This window comes from Heptranchias perlo, chromosome 10 (genome assembly GCF_035084215.1).
Source record: "Heptranchias perlo isolate sHepPer1 chromosome 10, sHepPer1.hap1, whole genome shotgun sequence".
NCBI classification, from domain to species: Eukaryota; Metazoa; Chordata; class Chondrichthyes; order Hexanchiformes; family Hexanchidae; genus Heptranchias; species Heptranchias perlo.
This window is the reverse complement of record NC_090334.1, coordinates 31,770,781-31,791,582: the sequence shown is the minus strand read 5'-3', so window position 1 is coordinate 31,791,582 and position 20,802 is coordinate 31,770,781. Positions and strand designations below refer to the sequence as shown.

Sequence of the window (20,802 nt, the reverse complement as noted above, 5' to 3'; positions counted from 1 at the left end):
CTGCTGGATGCCAAAGATAAATGATTATGCTTCAACACCTGGCTTAATGCCCAAGCCTTGTTCTCCAAGAACAGCTGTGGGATGGAATCCATCCTTTTATGCAAACATCAGTCTCAGCAAGAGAAAAAAATCTCATCCCAAACAATGTCATTAACAGAATTTTTATTCATAGGCTGAATTAAATCTGTGTGTTAATTTTCAATTTGAATTCACATTTCTGCCCAGTTGTTTTGTGACATGGGTTGTCACCATGCATTCTGGGTATTGTCGTTCTACAGAACTAGGGCCAAAACTAAACTCTCATTATGCACTTTTCATAGAATATGAACAGCTGCTGGAAATCCCCAGCTTTTAAACGAGAGCAAAATTAAACTCCAGGCCCCACAGATAAAGGACAAGGCCTGCATAGGGAACACATCTTGCACTAACAAAAGACCCTATTGTATGGGTAAGTTTTGTGGGGTTTTTTTCCCCCCAGAATTGAGTACATTTTTTGTGTTATAGCTATACATAAACAGGGGTTGTGCTTGACAATTACAGGAAGTTGCTCACCTTCTTCCCTAGGGACAAGGTGAAAATTGTATTCTGCCAATGACCAGCAAGTTCCTTGCAGCAAAGTGTGAAGCTTCATCAAGGCTGGATGGGCTTTTGCCTTTATGTAACTCACTCTTCTCCCAAAAACATAACAGGTAACTATCCTGATTCAGATCCCTTTTTAGATTATTAGAACTTATGTAGTTCAACATGGCCTCAATATCCTGGCATCAGCCTGATTAGCTGACATGTCTTTATCCCCATCATCATTTATGCTCCCAACACAAATTCCCTATTTAAAAAAAACTCTTGTTCTGGATCCTCTGTTGTGTTCAACCATTATTTAGTGATTGATTTCAACAGTTCTCATTCTCTTAGTAGACATAGTGCCATGTAGCTCAGCTAAAGGTTGGGTCTGTGCCATAGCTTAAGATATTGATCATTGCTGGATACATGCCGAGTGAGAGTCATCATCCAAGGAGTTTAATCTAATCGTTACAAATTTTACTCGAAGATTGAGTTTTCTTTTTAAAAATTCTGTTCCAGTTTGAGTTTTAAACAGTTGTATCAAACTCCTTAACGAGTATACCTCACAATCCTTGAGTGTAGGTTTCAAAGCCCAAGGTTAACAATGATCTTATTTTGCACTGCAATTCAAGTAGAAATCCTACTATAGCTACCAATTTGAATATGGAAATATAACACACCAGACCCAGACTCTATAGGCTAAAAAATGTTTATTTACAAATTAAATGCAAATCAGAAGTGGGAAGCCTAGCAATATTATTTTAATACAATACATAAAGTTCAATGAAGTGTCAGTCAGCTATGACTATTTTCTTCTCAATTGTAAACAATTTTACAACACCAAGTTATAGTCCAACAATTTTATTTGAAAATCACAAGCTTTCGGAGGCTTCCTCCTTCCTCAGGTGAATGTCAAGAAATCCTCGAACCTTTCGCATGATAACATGGACTATAACTTGGTGTTGTAAAATTGTTTACAATTGTCAACCCCAGTCCATCACCGGCATCTCCACATCATATTTTCTTCTCAGCAGAGAAGTCTTTTGCAACCTTTTAAAATACTCTTCCTGCACAGAATTTTGTTTCTTAGAGACACAGTTCTCTATCTCTCGTTATAAAGAGAAACTTTTTTGAAGATAGGACTGTGAATCTAACATGGTTAAAGCAACAATACTCTTTTTGCCTGGCAAAAGTGCAAACAGCTGAACTGGACTTTTAAAATGCAACAGCTAAATACCCTACTGGTGCTAAACACCCACTATACAGTGCTGAGGAGTAAATTACAGTTTATGTAAGTTTGCAGGGGGTACGCAATTGTCATTTTCATCTCTTCCTGAATGAGACTTTCAACAGATCGAGTGATCATTCTTAAGCGTGATACTGGAGACAATAGGTATTTTGGAGAAAAGTAAATCATCTCATTTACTTTTACCCTCAATCGTTAGTGGTCTCCAATGAGATGTGTCTCCCTCTTTTGGGCTGTTCAGTGATCTTAGACAGGGTGTCTGATGTCCCCAATACTTTGCACTGGCCATCAAACTCATATTTTTGCTTTTATTCCCTTATCTTTTAAAGTATGGTCTCTCACCAGAAATTAAATTACTTCATCTACACATAGCTTTACAATTGTGAAATGTAGATTTATGGGAAGGGGGGGGCGGGGGTGATGATGACAGTTTTGAAAGGGAGGGGGACAGTACCTGGAGAGGAAAGCATCTAATCACCTTTGAAAACAAAGGATTCCCCCCCAAAAAATCAAATGTACAATCAAGCCAGCCAATTCCACATACATTTTGTAAATCCTTTTCATTTCACTGGACCAGTTTGAGATTCTCTTACCTTGAAGCCCAGATTACTCATTTGCACCATCTCCACTAGCCAACTATTCCCCCCCATTCTTAAAATCATCTGGGAAGAAATGGACCATTAGACACATTTTTTGAGGTGGGTCAGTGTTTTGATAATGAATATTCTGCCTAGATGGCTTTACCTATTCCAAAGATTCCCAGTCCATATACCAAGGCCTAGCTTTAAAGAGATGGGGGAGGTCTAAAAGCCGGTTTCTGCGTATTTTAGTGAAAACGTTTTTATTTGGTTAGTCAAGTGTCAGACACGTGCAGAAACTCATCACATGTTTCACAATCTCTAAACAAAGTTAAGAAATCATACAAGTGTTTTTGTTTGCCCAATATGGGGTGTGCACCATATTTACCCAAGTCCTTAGTACATGGCGTAGGTTGGCAAAGGCAAGGGTTAAGAGCTCACCCCTTAAAGAGTGTAAACATGGGTACTGGTAGAGTTTCAAATCTGCTAGAACTGTGCAGCATATTAGCACAGAGCACTGGTCGTCAAGCCAAGATCAGCCTACAGAATTAGTTTGAAGAGTTATCTGGAGTTGTGTGGGAAGAATCCCAGTCCCATTCTTCTCGAGCCCAGATAGGTGTTGGCAAATTATTTGACCTCGGGAGACATCACAGAAGGTCAAATAGTCCTCGATATGTGTACTTTTTAAACAGAGGTCACTAGATAATTACCAGAAGTGGGAATCCTGGCTGATTTCTATTCCATTCTCTCCTCTGGAATATGGAACACAACTGTACTGTCCCCATATATAAGCTATGCCAACACAGTAGAGGTCAAAGCTTTAATTACTGTTAGATTTCCAATTTAATTGGGCCTGGGAAAGGCAACAGAGAAAAGTCAAGAGAAAAAAAAAATTACAGACTTCATTCCAGGCTGCTGTCACAGCTCCTAGCGGACAGCTCAAAGCTGCATTGATGGTCGGAGAACAGATAGTTCACCAGTATGAGCATAAGCAATGCTTACTCCTAGGAGAAAATGTTAGTGTCACAAAAAGTACCATAGAACAATACAGGCCAGTTCTGGAATGCATGGCAGAATACCGCCAGTTGTGTAATAAAAACCAATAGCAATCAATGTTAATTATATTACTGAGGAATGAAATTATCCACATAATATATTCACAGTGGGAAGAAGTCCCAAAGCAGGGTGAAACATGATTCTCTGAAGGAAAATGTAGGGTTGTTTATACATGGAGCCAAATTAATTTCATTGCAGAAAAATATAGTTTCACTGGGCCAACTTCACCTCACCTTGAGGGAAAAATCACCAAGAAATGTGCACATTAACATAAATTCTTCCAGTTGAAATGCGTATTTCACAACAGAATGTTTCCCCAAAGAAAAACTGTCTGCTATGAGATAGCTGGACAGAAGCCAAGTTATTTATGGAACTGCTAAGAAATGCAATATTCATAAAGGGATGTGAACTCTGGAGTGATAAGTTGGCATCTGGATACATCTAATAATGGAACCACCAAAGATTTTGGTGAAACAAGGAAAATAGGAGTCGTCGGCCATTCGGCCCTTCAAGCCTACTCCGCCATTCAATATGATCATGGCTGATCCTCGATCTCAATACCATATTCCTGCTCTCTCCCCATACCCCTTGATGCCTTTTGTCTAGAAACCTCTCTATCTCCTTCTTAAATATATTCAGTACTTGGCCTCCACAGCCTTCTCCGGTAGAGAATTCCACAGGTTTACCAAGCTCCGAATGAAGAAATTTCTCCTCATCTCAGTCCTAAATGTCCTACCCCATATCCTGAGACTGTGACCCCTCATTCGAGACCCCACAGACAGGGGAAACATCCTCCATGCATCCAGTCTGTCTGGCCCTGTCAGAATTTTATGTTTCAATGAGATCCCCTCTCATTCTTATAAACTCTAGTGAATACAGGCCTATTCGATCCTATCTCAGTCCTGCCATCCCAGGAATCAGTCTGGTGTACCTTTGCAAGTATATCCTTTCTTAGGTAAGGAGACCAAAACTGCACACAATACTTCAGGTGTGGTCTCACCAAGGCCCTGTATAACTGCAAGAAGACATCCTTGCTCCTATACTCAAATTCTCTTGCAATGAAGGCCAACATATATATCATTTGCCTTCCGAACTGCTTGCTGCACCTGTACGTTTGCTTTCAGTGACTGGTGTACAAGGACACCCAGGTCCCTTTGTACATCAACATTTCCCAATCTATTACCATTTAAATAATACTCTGCCTTTCTGTTTTTCCTTCCGAAGTGGATAACTTCACATTTATCCACATTACACTGCATCTGCCGTATACTTGCCTACTCACTCATCTTGTCTAAATCGCCTTGAAGCCTCTTTGTATCCTCCTCAACTCACAATCCCACCTAGCTTTGTGTCGTAAGCAAACTTGGAAATATTACATTTGGTGCCCTCATCCAAATCATTGATATATATTGTGAACAGCTGGGGCCCAAGCACTGATCCCTGCGGTACCTCACTAGTCACCACCTGCCACCCTGAAAAAGACCCATTTATTTCCACTCTCTGTTTCCTGTCTGTTAACCAATTTTCAATCCATGCCAGTATATTAGCCCCAATCTCATGTGCTTTAATTTTGCACACTAACCTCTTATGTGGGACTTTATCAAAGGGCTTCTGAAAATCCAAATACACCACATCCACTAGTTCTACCTTATCTATTCTACCAGTTACATCCTCAAAAAGCCCCAGTAGGCTAGCCCGTCAAACGCACCACCAGGCTAGCCCGTCAAACGCACCACCAGGCTAGCCCGTCAAACGCACCACCAGGCTAGCCCGTCAAACGCACCACCAGGCTAGCCCGTCAAACGCACCACCAGGCTAGCCCGTCAAACGCACCACCAGGCTAGCCCGTCAAACGCACCACCAGGCTAGCCCGTCAAACGCACCACCAGGCTAGCCCGTCAAACGCACCACCAGGCTAGCCCGTCAAACGCACCACCAGGCTAGCCCGTCAAACGCACCACCAGGCTAGCCCGTCAAACGCACCACCAGGCTAGCCCGTCAAACGCACCACCAGGCTAGCCCGTCAAACGCACCACCAGGCTAGGTTATACTCCAAGATGAATCTCAAGAACAAAGGCACTGAATACTCAATGGCTTAGCAAGTAAATACACCACCTGATGAGCAGCCACACAGTATTCACCTATACAGAAATAATGTCTGTACTTCAAATAATTCATTGTACATGAAGGACTTTGGGACATCCAAAGATGTAATGAGGCACTATATAAATCCAAGTTCTATTAAATAGCCTCAATCTAGACAGTTGCACTTTCTAACACTTCCTGTTCACAGACCCTAGTTCTGTTGTTGAGTTTTGTCACACTTCTGTCAACTTCCTCCATTACAAATTCCTGTGTCTATTTTTATAATGGAAACTGCCAATGTAAACTTCAAGATGCAATTAAACCTTTTTGCCATTGGTGGCACTGTAGTACCTTAGTTTTGCATCTCCTCAGCCTGTACTGCAGAGAAACCAACTATTTTTCTGCTTCCCAAACTGCCACAGGTTTTGCTATTTAACCATAAATAATAAAATGAAGTATTACATGAAAATGACAGAATGTATGACTTTAAAATGAAAACTGAATTACAACTGCACACCCTGGTCCAATTGTTGCTGTACTCTAACCCTGTCTCGCCCAAACTACACTTGATTTTGACTCCCCTTGTGCAATGTCATAGGAAATCATCCAGTACATTATGACAGCAAGTAGAAAATTGAAAAATTATCCTAAAGATTATTTCTATAAATTATGACAGAAAATCTTACCAATTATGAACGCATCTAAACCCCTCCATTAAATTATATTTTGAATTAGAATGTTGGGAACGAGTAATAAGGCTGTAATTTATTCTGGAGTTCAACTGACACAAGATACAACAAAGATATATACTATATATAGCCTCAATAAAATGAATGCTGTGTTTGTTCTAAGTACTGATGCTATGACATTAATTGAAATTCAAGAAGTTATTGCAATATCATTACAAACCATTAAGAAACCAAGTTGAAGCTCCAATGCGCAAAAACCACCAAGGTTGAGGCTTGAGGTCAAAGAGGGATTGCACATCAAATATACGTTTTTGTATTCTCTCAGGAGTGAGGGATGTTAGATACAAGAGCAATATTCCAATCTTGGGTTTTATCAAAAGTTAAGAATTGTTGAGGTGAAAAATGCTTCATATGAAACAGGAAGTAGGGGTTCTTGGAGGCAGCTTTAGCAATGTAGATATGGGAGTTCAATTTGAGGTCATAGATAGGCAAGGCCAAAAAGGGTTAGCTGAAGGTGGACTACAGATGGAGCGAAAGGTAAGGTATTAGCTGTCAGTTAGACTTGCAAAATACTACTAACAACCAGACTTTAATTGTCCCAGTCAATTTATTGTAAAAGGATTAGAGGTTGTGTACACTGAGGGTCACAGAAGCATTGAAATGACAGCTTGATGGAAGCCAGTCAGCCCACTGTGCCTTTGCATGCTTCAGCTGAAGCCATTAACACTGATCTCACTTCCTAGCTCTTTCCTGATATCCCTTTATATAGTTCCATTGCAAAAACTTACCCAATTTAATTTTAAATTATATTATCTCTACCTCAAGTCAGGTGTGGTAAAGTATTCCAACAACTATAACTTGCACTTATATAGCACTTTCAGCATAGAAAAACATCCCAAGGTGCTTCACAGAGGCACAAGGAAATAAATGGATGCTGAGCAAAATAAGAAAAGATTAGAAGGGGTAACAAAAAACTTGGTCAAAGAGGTGGGTTTTAAGGAGGGACTTAAATAAGTAGAGGGGTGGCGAAACAGAGGGGCTTCAGGCAGCTGAAGACATGGCCACCAATGGTGGGCGGAGAATGCATGAGGCCAGAGTCAGAAGTAAGAGAGATGGAACGGGGGAGGGGATTGCTGAAGGAGCTTACAAAAAAGGAGAATTTAGAAACAAGGATGAGAATTTTAAGTTTGTGTTGTTGGGCCAGGAGCTAATGTAGGTCAGCAAGGCCAGAGGCGGTGGATGAGCAGGATAGGATACGGCAGTAGACATTTGGATGAGCTGAAATTTATGAAAGGTCAAGGATGGGAAGCCGACCAAAAGACCATTGAAGGTGGTAAGTCTGGAGGTGACAAAGGTATGAATGAGAGTCTCATCAGTAGATGATCTGATGAGACTCTCATTCAGGGGGCAGAGCGGGAGGGGGTGATGTTCTGGAGATGGAAGTAGTCGGACTTTGTGATGGCGAACATATGGGGTGGGAAACTCAGCTCTGTGTCGAATGGGACTCCGAGGATGTAAACAGTCTGGTTCAGCCCAAGAGAGTGGCCAAAGAAGAGGGGAAATTAAGTTTATGGCAGGGACCAAAGGTCATGGCTTCAATCTTCATAATTAGTTGGAGAAAACTGTGGCTCATCCAAAACCAGATGTTAGCCAAGCAGCCTGACAGAACAGAGCCAGTAAAGTGATTGAGAGCAGTGTCAAGAGGAGGTAGAGCTTGGTGTCATTAGCATACATAGATAAGCTGACCCCATATCTGTGGATCATGTCACCAAGGGGCAGCATATAGAGGAGGAACAGGAGGGGGCTATGGATGGATCTCGGACTCGCTAAGTGACAGTGCAAGGGTGAAAAAAGAAGCAAATGCTAGAAATTCTCTGGCTGTGAGTGGATAGGTAAGGGTAGACCCAAGCAAGGGTAGTCTCACCAAGCTGGACAGTAGGTGAGGTGTGTTGGAGGAAGATAGTGTAGTTGACCGTGTCAAAGAATACAGAAAGGTTGAGGACGAGAAGGGAAAATGCACCATGGTCAGTCACTGAGAACATCACTGATGACTTTGTTTAGGGCTATTTCAGTGATGTGCGAGGGGCAGAAACCTGATTGGAGGGATTCGAACAAGAAGTTGAAAGAGAGAGGAGCACGGATCTGGGAGGCAGCAACACGTTCAAGGACATTGGAAAGGAAAATTCTAATAACTTGCTCCGTGAGTAGGTTTAGTCTAATTTCCCTTTTTCTTTTTGTCATAAATCTTCAGTCTGTACCCTTTCTTACAGATTTGCCATCCAGTTGTAATGATCTTTTACTGTTTATCCCTCTTAAAACCTCTAATAATTTTGAAAACCTTTATGGTATTACTTTTAATTTTCTATATTCCAGTCAAAAAAGCCCTAATTTTTCAAGCATTTCCTCCCAACTATAGTATCATTCCAGTGAGTCTTTCCTCCAATTCTTCACTGCTCTAATATTCTGCCTACAATGGTGTACCCAGATCTACTCATAACTAACGTCTTCTACAAATTTACTATATATTAATGCCCCTAATTTATAAAATCGAGAATCTCATTTACCCTTTTATGACCACTTCTAATTTTAAAGATCTTCATATCTTCATTCCCAGCAGATGTCTCTACTCAGGGTCATTATTTACAGTTTACCTCCCCTCACTATTCATTTTCCCTAAATATACTAGTGATACCTATAAATTAGGGACTCCAAAGGGACTTGCATCAGGTGTCCTTTATTTGCAGGTGTCCTTATTTTCAAAATGGTCATTGTATGTACAGCAAATCAAATATCCCATGATTAGGTGTATCTCCTGCAGCATTCCTCCTTTTTTTTGCCCTCACCTGGGATCATGCCTAATTCTGGAATCTGGTGATTTCAGTTCATCAATTTTCCCAATTCATTGCCATCCCTGGGTCCTTTTCCATTGAAGTAGGGATGTCCTCATCCTGGGATCTGCTACATTGTCAGCCTGCACAGGGTGAGGTGGCTGCTGTCAGGCCGGAGTGCGTGGGAGATCCAGCCAAATTGAGGAGGGATTAATGTCCTGCAGACACCAGTTCGGGATCCCCTCCAAACATTAGCTGCTGCAGCACAGGGAGGAAGTGCTGGGGGGTGAATAGGGGTCTGTTAGCATTTCATCAGTATCTGACCTACTGATGGAGTGAAGTGAGATGTGATGTTGCCTGGTGCAGTTTCTGGCTTTTGTGGAGTGGAGAGTTCTTCACCCAACATCCATAGCAGCGGAGAAACCACTCTATCCCTGGGATAGAGCCACCCAGAGATAGAGTGGTTTCTCTGCCGCTATGGATGCTAGGTAAAGAGATCTCCATTCCACAAAAGCTGTTTCTTTCATCTGCTGCTGCCTTATGCTTACCGGTGCGTCCCGTGTTTTAAGTTGTAAACGGACTTGGTGCATTAAAGGCTGTCCGTGGGTCATAATTTGCGAGTGCTCGTGGTTTCACACCATTGTAATATAATTGTATCTATTACAATGTAAGTTATTTGGGACTGTCAATAAGTGTCCGTTTTTTGGGGGTGTCCGTTTGTACAGGTTTCACTGTACTTCACATTTCTGTGCATCTGCCACCTCTTTGCTCAATCTACTAACCTCTCTGCGTCCTACTGTGATCTTCTTCACAATTTGCCATGGAACTAATTTACTATCATTAGCAAACATCAATATCATTCATCCTCTTCAGCCAGAAGTGCTGAGTAGATGATCCATCTCGGCCTCCTCTTGATATCCCCACCATCACAGAAGTCTACAGCCAATTCGATTCACTCCACGTGATATCAAGAAACGGCTGAGTGCACTGGATACAACAAAGGCTATGGGCCCCGACAACTTCCAACTGTAGTGCGGAAGACTTGTGCTTCAGAACTAGCCGCGCCTCTAGCCAAGCTGTTCCAGTACAGCTACAACACTGGCATCTACCCGACAATGTGGAAAATTGCCCAGGTATGTCCTGTCCACAAAAAGCAGGACAAATCCAATCCGGCCAATTACCGCCCCATCAGTCTACTCTCAATCAGCAAAGTGGTGGAAGGTGTCGTCGACAGTGCTGTCAAGTGGCACTTACTCACCAATAACCTGCTCACCGATGCTCAGTTTGGGTTACGCCAGGACCACTCTGCTCCAGACCTCATTACAGCCTTGGTCCAAACATGGACAAAAGAGCTGAATTCCAGAGGTGAGGTGAGAGCGACTGCCCTTGACATCAAGGCAGCATTTGACCGAGTGTGGCACCAAGGAGACCTAGTAAAATTGAAGTCAACGGGAATCAGGGGGAAAACTCTCCAGTGGCCGGAGTCATACCTAGCACAAAGGAAGATGGTAGTGGTTGTTGGAGGCCAATCATCTCAGCCCCAGGACATCGCTGCAGGAGTTCCTCAGGGCAGTGTCCTCGGCCCAACCAATTCAGCTGCTTCATAAATGACCTTCCCTCCATCACAAGGTCAGAAATGGGGATGTTCACTGATGATTGCACAGTGTTCAGTTCCATTCACAACCTCTGATGATAATGAAGCAGTCCGTGCCCGCATGCAGCACGACCTGGACAACATCCAGGCTGGGGCGGATACGTGGCAAGTAACTTTAGCGCCAGACAAGTGCCAGGTAATGACCATCTCCAACAAGAGAGAGAGAGTCTAACCATCTCCCCTTGACATTCAATGGCATTACCATCGCTGAATCCCCCACCATCAACATCCTGGGGGTCACCATTGACCAGAAACTTAACTGGACCAGCCATATAAATACTGTGACCACAAGAGCAGGTCAGAGGCTGGGTATTCTGCATCAAGTGACTCACCTCCTGACTCCCCAAAGCCTTTCCACCATCTACAAGGCACAAGTAGGGAGTGTGATGGAATACTCTCCACTTGCCTGGATGAGTGCAGCTCCAACACTCAAGAAGCTCGACACCATCCAGGACAAAGCAGCCCGCTTGATTGGCACCCCATCCACCACCCTAAACATTCACTCCCTTCACCACCGGCGCACAGTGGCTGCAGTGTGTACCATCCACAGGATGCACTGCAGCAACTCGCCAAGGCTTCTTCGACAGCACCTCCCAAACCCGCGACCTCTACCACCTAGAAGGACAAGGGCAGCAGGCACATGGGAACACCACCCCCTGCACGTTCCTCTCCAAGTCACACACCATCCCGACTTGGAAATATATCACCGTTCCTTCACCATTGCTGGGTCAAAATCCTGGAACTCCCTTCTTAACAGCACTGTGGGAGAACCTTCATCACACGGACTGCAGCAGTTCAAGGCGGCTGCTCACCACCATCTTCTCAGGGGCAATTCGGGATGGGCAATAAATGCTGGCCTTGCCAGCGACGCCCACATCCCATGAACGAATAAAAAAAAATCCTGCGCCTATGTCCAAATCATTTATAAGTGGAAAATGGAAGGAACCAGCATAGATCCCTGTGCTCATTACTACCCACCCAATCTGAAAAAAATCCATTCACCCCTACTTTTTGCTTTCTGTCCCCAGCTATCTATTGACTGAATCACTTTCCTTTGAATACCATGTGCATTAATTTTTATAACAAGTCTCCTATGAGGCACTTCTGTAGTTTCCGCTTTGGGTGCAATTGGGAAATTGTGTCCAAAATGCACTCGAAATTGCGCTGGTTAAGTTACAGTTCAAGTTTCTGATAAAAATCATTTTCGTAACCACAAAAGTAAAATCTTCCATGAACCAGTGCAATTGGGCAGCGTAATAGAAGGCAATCATTTATTTTTTTCCCTTTCCATTAAAAAGTATTCACTGATGTATTTAAGAGTGGTAACCGGGTCCAGTTTTATTAATACAACTGAAAATGGGTTATCACATTAAAAATGCTTATTTCTTTTTTAAAAAGTGTCCAGTCCTTAATGGTACTACAGACTGAAAGGAGAATCCTTACCAAGAGCATAAATAGAGTTAGATAAAGTGAGCCAACTTTCTCTTTTAGAATACAATACTAGCATTTCAGGATGGAAGGCGGGAGGGGCAAAAGATTCACAGATGTTGCAAGATACAGCTTTAGTGAGAGACTAGAAGGAGCACCTTCTGGAGGTGGAAGACAACACTATTCTAATAATGGATTTATAGAAGTTAAGAGCAGATACAGTTAGCTCTGAATGCTTCAGACTACAGTTCAAATGGTCCAGGCGTGAAACATTTATCTGCTTTCAGATGCAGATGGACTTTCTGTGCATTTCCAGCATTTTTTGTTCTTAAAATGGAGGTTTCCAGGATTTGCAGAGTTGTTTTTTCTCTATCTTTTTGTATGAAACCTTCCACGCCAGCTGAAATAACATCAGTTATTTCAATGGCACAGGTAAAATGAGGAGAGTCAAACCAACAGTAGGACCAACAAAATGCAGCAAAAATCAAAGCCATCCAGTTGACTGATATGTGGAGCAAAACAAAACAGTACCAGGTTTAGAGAATGTGATTTCTTGCATGGTATTTTGCAAGATGTAGATACCAGACAAAGGTCAGAAGAGCTCAACAATAAGGAATGTAAAAGTGAAAAGTGCTAAAAAGGTCTAAAAATCAGCTGATCAGTTAATCAAGGTTTTTCAAAACAGTAAAAGTGAAGTGAAGGGGGAGCCCGGGCCCCTCACCAGTTCGGTAGAAGAGGTGAAATAAAGCCATCAAAATTGTATGTAGTATTTATGTAGTAATAAAGCCCAAGATCCCATATGCTCTTTTAACAGCCTTCTCAATTTGTCCTGCCACCTTCAAAGATTTGTGTACATGAACCCCCAGGTCTCTCTGTTCCTGCACTCCCTTTAAAATTGTACCATTTAGTTTATATTGCCTCTCCTCATTCTTCCTACCAAAATGTATCACTTCACACTTCTCTGCGTTAAATTTCACCTGCCATGTGTCTGCCCGTTCCACCAGTCTGTCTACGTCCTTCTGAAGTCTGTCACTATCCTCCACATTGTTTACTACATTTCCAAGTTATGTGTCATCTGCAAACTTTGAAATTATACGCTGTACACGCAAGTCCAGGTCATTAATATATATCAAAAAGTGCAGTGGTCCCAAAAGGCAATGTGCAGAAAGATGCAATATAGATATTAGAAATTTGGCCCTGAATCACAAAGACAAATCCAACAGAGCAGGTTCAGATAATGCAATAGAGTACAACAAAACTCAAATGTTTTATTCATTAGTGGAACCCGAAGATTGGATTACCAGCTGTTATCCACTGACATGACACTCGCTATATGGGAGGTGTTAGATTTTGATGGTGGCTGCTTTTTTTGATAGAATGGGGTTTGTTGAGTGTTTTAGGACCTTGAACCACCATGGCCCTGCAACATCAGCAATACTTAGCTGTAATAAACTAAAGAAATTGCTCCTAGCTTTTTTCCATATACCATCTGATCATCTCCTGTAAGGTCTCCATACAAGTAGATAAAATATAAACTTGTGAATCAATGCAGCAAAGAAATAGTGCGTACATAGCACAGTGCAATGATGTATAAAATACAAAAGTGACAGGACCGAAGTGGCTTGTCTGCTAATGAGGAACCACTCTATCCAATTCTGCACAATAGCTACACCCACAAATGCAACAAATAAAAACGTGAACAGAGTTTTGGATAAACTGAAGTTTGTAAAGCATGAAGAAGGGGAGGCAAGGCAGGCGAGCATTGGAACAGTTGACTGCGGAGGTGACAAAGGCATAGATGAGGATTTCAGCAGCAGATGAGCTAAGGCAGGGGAAGCAGCTGGCAAATAGGACACCGACGTTGCAAATAGTCTGGTTCCACCAGAGATACTGGCTAGAGGGGGATAGCGAGGAGTTTGGGGTGGACCATCTTCCTTATGAGCAAATGAAAAAAATTCCAAAACGCTAGAACATTCCTGACATTTATATTTTGTTGATAGTGACTAAAGTCGATGAAAGCACGGACAAGAAGGCAATGAAGGATTTTGGAAGCGAGTTCTAGACATAGGGGCTTGATGGGTGAAAGAACAGCCACCAATGGTGGAGCGGTGGTTGATGTGCAGAAAGATAGTATTGATATTAGAAATATGGCACTAAATCATAAAGACAAATTCAATAGAGTGGGTTCAGATAATGCAATAGAGTACAACAAAAAGCTCGTATGGTTCATTCATGTGGCACCTGACGAGTGGAATACCACCTGTTATCCACTGGCAAGACACCCATTGTATGAACGCCGCCCTCTTTAAACTTCCTCCTATCGTCAGTTTGACAGATATGTAGTGAGCTTTAGTGATATTGAGTCAGTTCTTCCCACCCTGTAGAATAGGCTTCAGTTCCTCTTTTAGTTTTTGAGGATCTCGAAAGAACATCCGGGAGAAAATTCGTGAGCGGGTATACATCAACATTCATATTTCAACCAGACGGAACGGATAGCTTCGGGCACAATCACACCGAGCAGACTCCAACTCTCGGTGTGAGTGAAGGGGGAGCCCGGGGGGGGCCGGTCCCCTCGCCGTGTGAGTGAAGGGGGAGCCCGGGGGGGGGGGCCGGTCCCCTCGCCGTGTGAGTGAAGGGGGAGCCCGGGGGGGGCCGGTCCCCTCGCCGTGTGAGTGAAGGGGGAGCCCGGGGGCTGGGGCCGGTCCCCTCGCCGTGTGAGTGAAGGGGGAGCCCGGGGGCGGGGGCGGGGGCCCCTCGCCGTGTGAGTGAAGGGGGAGCCCGGGGGCTGGGGCCGGTCCCCTCGCCGTGTGAGTGAAGGGGGAGCCCGGGAGCGGGGGCCGGTCCCCTCCCCGTGTGAGTGAAGGGGGAGCCCGGGGGCCCCTCGCCGTGTGAGTGAAGGGGGAGCCCGGGAGCGGGGGCCGGTCCCCTCCCCGTGTGAGTGAAGGGGGAGCCCGGGGGCGGGGGCCGGGCCCCTCGCCGTGGGAGTGAAGGGGCGTCCGGCCCCTCGCTGGTTTAATTGAGAGGAAAAAAACGGCTCCTCTGTCGTTCGTTCGGCTGTGCTGCCCGAGTCCAACCCACCATCTGTGCCGCGATCAGTTTAATCAGCCCCGCTGCCCAAAGCTCCGGCGACTCACTCACCGTCGAACCGGCCTTCCTTACCCGCCGTCGCGGCCCCTTTCTTTTCCTCTTTGTTACTCTTTAATGGCGCTCAGATTCAAATTTTAAACTTCCGGCGCGCACCCTCCCTAACCCTGGAAGTGATCTCAAATCACGCTGACCTCCAGCAGGAGCTGCAAACGTCAACTTGTGAAAAAGGCCTTGCTGTCTGTCTGTGTCTTTCTGAGCAACCAAGACCAGAACAACGTTCAGTCTTCTCAACCCAGTGCTTTGTTTGTTATTAATGATTAAATTAATACACTGGAAGATATCAGTCAACCCAAATCACAATAAACAAGGTGATATCATCAGCCATCCTCTTGGGTTTTTTTGGCTTTTAAAAGAAAATATTGACCCTCTTGAAAACACCTCATTCACTTTTGTGTAAAATTGTAACCTATTTTAACATACACAGTAACCTAGAAAACAAGCAGAAGCTGACCAAATGCTTCAAAAAAGCTAACAACTCCATAACATGCTGATTATAAGCCTATGGCGTGAGAAAATAAGTAGTTACATAGGCTTTGTAACTTAAGCTGTAAGGAATCTTACAACACCAGGTTATAGTCCAACTGTTTTATTTGAAAATCACAAGCTTTCGGAGGCTTTCTCCTTCGTCAGGTGAGCGAGTGTAACGAGTGTGAAAGGAGAAAGCCTCCGAAAGCTTGTGATTTTCAAATAAAACAGTTGGACTATAACCTGGTGTTGTAAGATTCCTTACATTTGTCAACCCCAGTCCATCACCGTCATCTCCACATCATAACTTAAGCTGCAGGTTTTCTAACATTCCGCCACTTATTGGAAGAAAAATAACATATGTACTTGAAAACCTAAAGAGGGAAATACAAATATTGAAGACACAAAATTGGTGCTACATTTCTAAACAGTTCTGAGGGCATGCTCCCTAGAAAAAATTGAATTTTTACACTAAAAATGGAGTCTTATGGTTAATTATAGGCACTGTTATACTTCACAATAAGGAATACAAAGTGATATTTGGATTTTCAACAGATCAACTAGACTACTTTCCCAAAACTTACTTCAACAATCACTCTCATTTAAACCATCCTATTCTACCCATCTGATTCAGATTCACAGAAACCCCCATTCAACTCCCACCCTCTCCAACCACCCTAGTTCATACTGACACTTAATGCCCTGTCTTCCCCCCGCCCCCCAATTCAATCTGCTATTCTCTTCTCCCCTGAATTGCATGCCTCATTCAAGCTGACACTGTTCTACCTCTTCCTCCTCAAATATAACCTGGTATTCTACTCTCTCTCAGTTCAAGCTGGTACTCTTCTACCTTCCATTCAAGCTAAAGCTATTCTTTCCCCCATCTAGTTCAATCTGGCCCCTCCCCCATAGTTCATGCTCAAACTGTTTTTCACTTTTTCTCCTCTCAGTTCACACTGGCAATCTCTTCACCCCACTTGATCCTGGTAATCTCCCTCCCCAAACCTACTCAATTAATGTTGAAATTCTCCCACCCCCAAAACCCTAAGCACCAGCCCCAAGTTCTCCCCTTTTCCCCCTCAAAGCACTGATCCCAGCTTCTGCCCATTCCCTCTCCCTTCATTGCTATCTGTTTCCCTTCCCCTTCCTGTCCCTTCATTGCTACCCATTCTCCTTTCCCTCTCTTCTACGGACCACTCCCCCCTGAGTACTGATGCAAATGGAAGTAATTCTGGCTGCTGCATAATGAAGGTAGGAATTCCTGTTCTCACAAAGAATCCCACCGAAAGTATGCAACAGCTGGAATAACTTCCATTACCAGTTATTAACATGACCAGAAACTTAACTGGACCAGCCACACAAATACTGTGGCTACAAGAGCAGGTCAGAGGCTGGGTATTCTGCGGCGAGTGACTCACCGCCTGACTCCCCAAAGCCTTTCCACCATCTACAAGGCACAAGTCAGGAGTGTGATGGAATACTCTCCACTTGTCTGGATGAGTGCAGCTCCAACAACACTCAAGAAGTTCGACACCATCCAGGACAAAGCAGCCCGCTTGATTGGCACCCCACCCACCACCCTAAACATTCACTCCCTCCGTCACCGGCGCACAGTGGCTGCAATGTGTGCCATCCACAGGATGCACTGCAGCAACTCGCCAAGGCTTCTTCGACAGCACCTCCCAAACCCACGACCTCTACCACCTAGAAGGACAAGGGCAGCAGGCACATCGGAACAACATCACCTGCATGTTCCCCTCCAAGTCACACACCATCCCGACTTGGAAATATATCGCCGTTCCTTCATCGTCGCTGGGTCAAAATCCTGGAACTCCCTGCCCAACAGCACTGTGGGAGAATCTTTGCCACATGGACTGCAGCGATTCAAGTAGGTGGCTCACCACCACCTTCTCAGGGGTAATTTGGGATGGGCAATAAATGCTGCTCTTGCCAGCGACGCCCACATCCCATGAACGAATAAAAAAAAAATTACGAGTTTTGGGTCTATGTTAAGATATTTCTTTGCGGTCTGAGTGTCTTACATTCAGGAGGATTCCTGTACTGCTCAATACCTGATAATATGATAGTGTAACCCAATAATAAGCCACATGCCCTGTCCCTTTCATGAGCTGACTTAATTGTTTTTGGTGTACCTTTCTTTCTAAGCAACGTCTACCTGCAAAACCTGACCTCCTGCATTTGTGTATCCAGCCCCAGGCGAAGGGCTGTGTTTCACAACCCTCTGTTCAAAACCTGACTGCCTCCAAACTTTGGTTTTCCTTTCTTTTTCTGTTAATTCTGATCCCAGGAAGCAGAAGAGTGGTCACCTTCCTGTGCAGGGAATTGCCAGCAAGCTGTCAAGCGAACTGACTACCTCCTGTCCCAGGCGTATATTCTCCACAGCCAATTTATACGATGCCCACATGAATAAAATCGTGTGAATATTTGTTGGCCACTTACAATGATATGACTGAATGCTTATTATCCCTGGTCATCCCGGCTAAGTGGCTAGGGATGAGACAATAAATCCTCATTTTATCCGTTTGAAATAGACTGAGAGTTGTGCTAACCTGCAAACTGACTTGTCTGGCTTTAATACACGTTCTTCAATGTCCCTTCTTTTTAAACCAACACAAATTGACTGTTTTAAAACGCAATCCTTAGAACATAAGTCAAGCCCAAAATCTCTCGTGAAGAATAAAAAGATCAAAAATCCTGAAACGGGACAGCAGGACACCTGTAACAATGGCTCTGATGGGAGAATGAACCAGTCCATGCTGAAGTTTGTTAGCAAATAGTGACATGGTGACCCAAGCTTGAAATGCTGAGTGTCAGCATGAAACACAGGCAGTTGCCATGTATGTTTTAATGTGCAGTGATTTAAGCACAAAATCTAGGCTGACACTCCAGCGCAGTATTGAGGGATTGCTGCACGATTGGAGGTGCCATCTTTAAGATGAGACGTTAAACTGAGGCCCCTGTCTGTGGACGTAAAAGATCTCATGGCACTATTTCGAAAAAGAGCAGGGGAAATCTCCCCGATGTCCTGGCCAATATTTATCCCCCAACCAACATCACTAAAAATAGATTGGGCCAGAATTTACTGTAGCCAGCGAATGAACGGCATCCGCTGTTCATTAGGCTTGCCGTTCCCCGTTTAATTTCCATGAGCTTTTGCATGGCAAGCTGCTGTAAGTGAGAGTTCAAAATGATGCAGCACCCTCTACAGGGCATCTGGGACCTGTGTGAACAGGGAAAGCTACCGTGTATCTCCTTAACCAATCAGATTGAAGAATTATTAATGAGCAGCGCAGAGTATGAACCAGGAAATATAAGTTAGAATAGGGAATTCAATGTCAAATCAGGTACAGAAAGCAAAATAAAAAGAGGGAAAGAAATATTGGATTAAGAAAGAGAGAAAAAGGAAACAAAAAAAATAAGTTTAAAAAATTAATTTAAATTAAAAAAAATCTCCAACAACAATCAAAAGCTGAAGAAATGAGACTCCACACTTATAAAAGTTAATTTTCAGTGCCAGAGAGGTTGATTGGCAGTAATTAAGACTTAACCCGCCATTAAAAATGGTACTTAGACTGAAATGGACAAGCCCTAACTTTCTGTGGTGAGTTTAGTTCAATGCATTTCAATGGTGAGTCAGACAGTGAGGTGCTGTTTTCGGGAAGCTAACAGTGGAGTGGCGCATCTCGGACAACAACTTTCGGATTTTTGCTTTTAACCACCCATTTGACCTGGCCTGAAGTTGTTGTGCGATTTGTGCATAAACAACAGTGAACACCGTTACCCTCACCATTATTTTGACTGTAAATTCTGGTCCATTATCTGGTCATTATCTCATTGCTGTTTGTGGGACATTGCTGTGTGCAAATTGGCTGCCGCGTTTCCTACATTACAACAGTGGCTACCCCTTGGACAATTGTGAATTAAAAATGTAAAGACAGCATTGTGCAGAAATGCTGAACCAGCACAAAACAGAACTGAGAAACTGGTTACATGTCTGGACAAAACAAGGCGTAGAGAGGATTTGGATACTGATAAGGGAGGCTTATGTGTTCCATGGTCTGGATCAAGTGAGATAAAAGACAGATAACGGTTGAAGGATGAGACCTGGTTTAACATCTCAGGAAGTTGAGTGACGCACAACCGCCAACTGTCCATCATTGAGGCCCGTTGACCCTGAGACCCAGCAACAGTGGGCGATTGGCCAGAATGGAACTTCCCCTGACTTTTACTTATGCCTCAGTTGGAAAAAACAATATGAAAATGGGACACGGTGGCAGATTCTACACTGCAGTTGATGGAGTCTGAAGAAACTTCGCCGACAGGAAGCAAGTCCAACAGGAAGGAGGCCTAAAGAGCTATGAGAGCTTATCACTCTTTACTGCCTTGATGCTGAAATCCTTGGTTTAAGGTTGTATGTGTTGCTTGATGCTTGTGTGAATTGTTAAATCATTAAACTAACTTTTGATTATATAAAATACAGAGTAATGTGACTGTCTTTGACTGACTGTTGTCCAGGTTCACGAATCACTGGAAAAGTACGCATTCCCTACAAAGTGGAGCCTGAACAGGAGTCAGGCAAAGTAAGAGTAAAAATACTGTATCCAATGTCTGAGCAGAAACAAGGTTTTTTGGGCAGAGGTGTAGGAGGGTAGAACAGAAAGGGTAAAGAAAATGTTAAATACTATGTCCAAAGTCCTAGCAGAAACGTTGGGTTTTCTGGGCAGAGGCGGATGGAATATAAAAATGGAAGTGGCAATTCAATGATACATAGAGAAGGAGTTACCAAGGAAAGAGGAATGGTTCTATGTAGAGGTCCATCAGTCAGACCCCGTCTAAGCATACATTGATAGGTGGATACGTTTGTTAGAAGAGTGGCTGAAATTAAAGAAACGGGCTCAAGCCGTATGGTTATTAGCCCTCGGCAAACAAAAAGATAGTGATGAGAAGGAAAAGCAAGGGTTAGAAACAGAGGTAGCTAATCTAAAGAGGGAACTGGAAGAGGTAAAGGAACAATTGGAGGATACACTTGATAATTGGAAAGAGG

General features: G+C 43.5%; 1 protein-coding gene across 1 annotated transcript in view; it reads right to left on the bottom strand.

Annotated features, from left to right (window-relative positions):
• g2e3 (G2/M-phase specific E3 ubiquitin protein ligase) overlaps positions 1–15,357 on the bottom strand; it is a 111,927-nt gene extending 96,570 nt beyond the window's left edge. The window contains exon 1 of the mRNA XM_067991388.1: positions 15,264–15,357. The gene's annotated coding sequence lies outside the window, so the exon portion shown is untranslated. The remainder of the gene's footprint in view (positions 1–15,263) is intronic.
• Between the last annotated feature and the right edge of the window lie 5,445 nt (positions 15,358–20,802).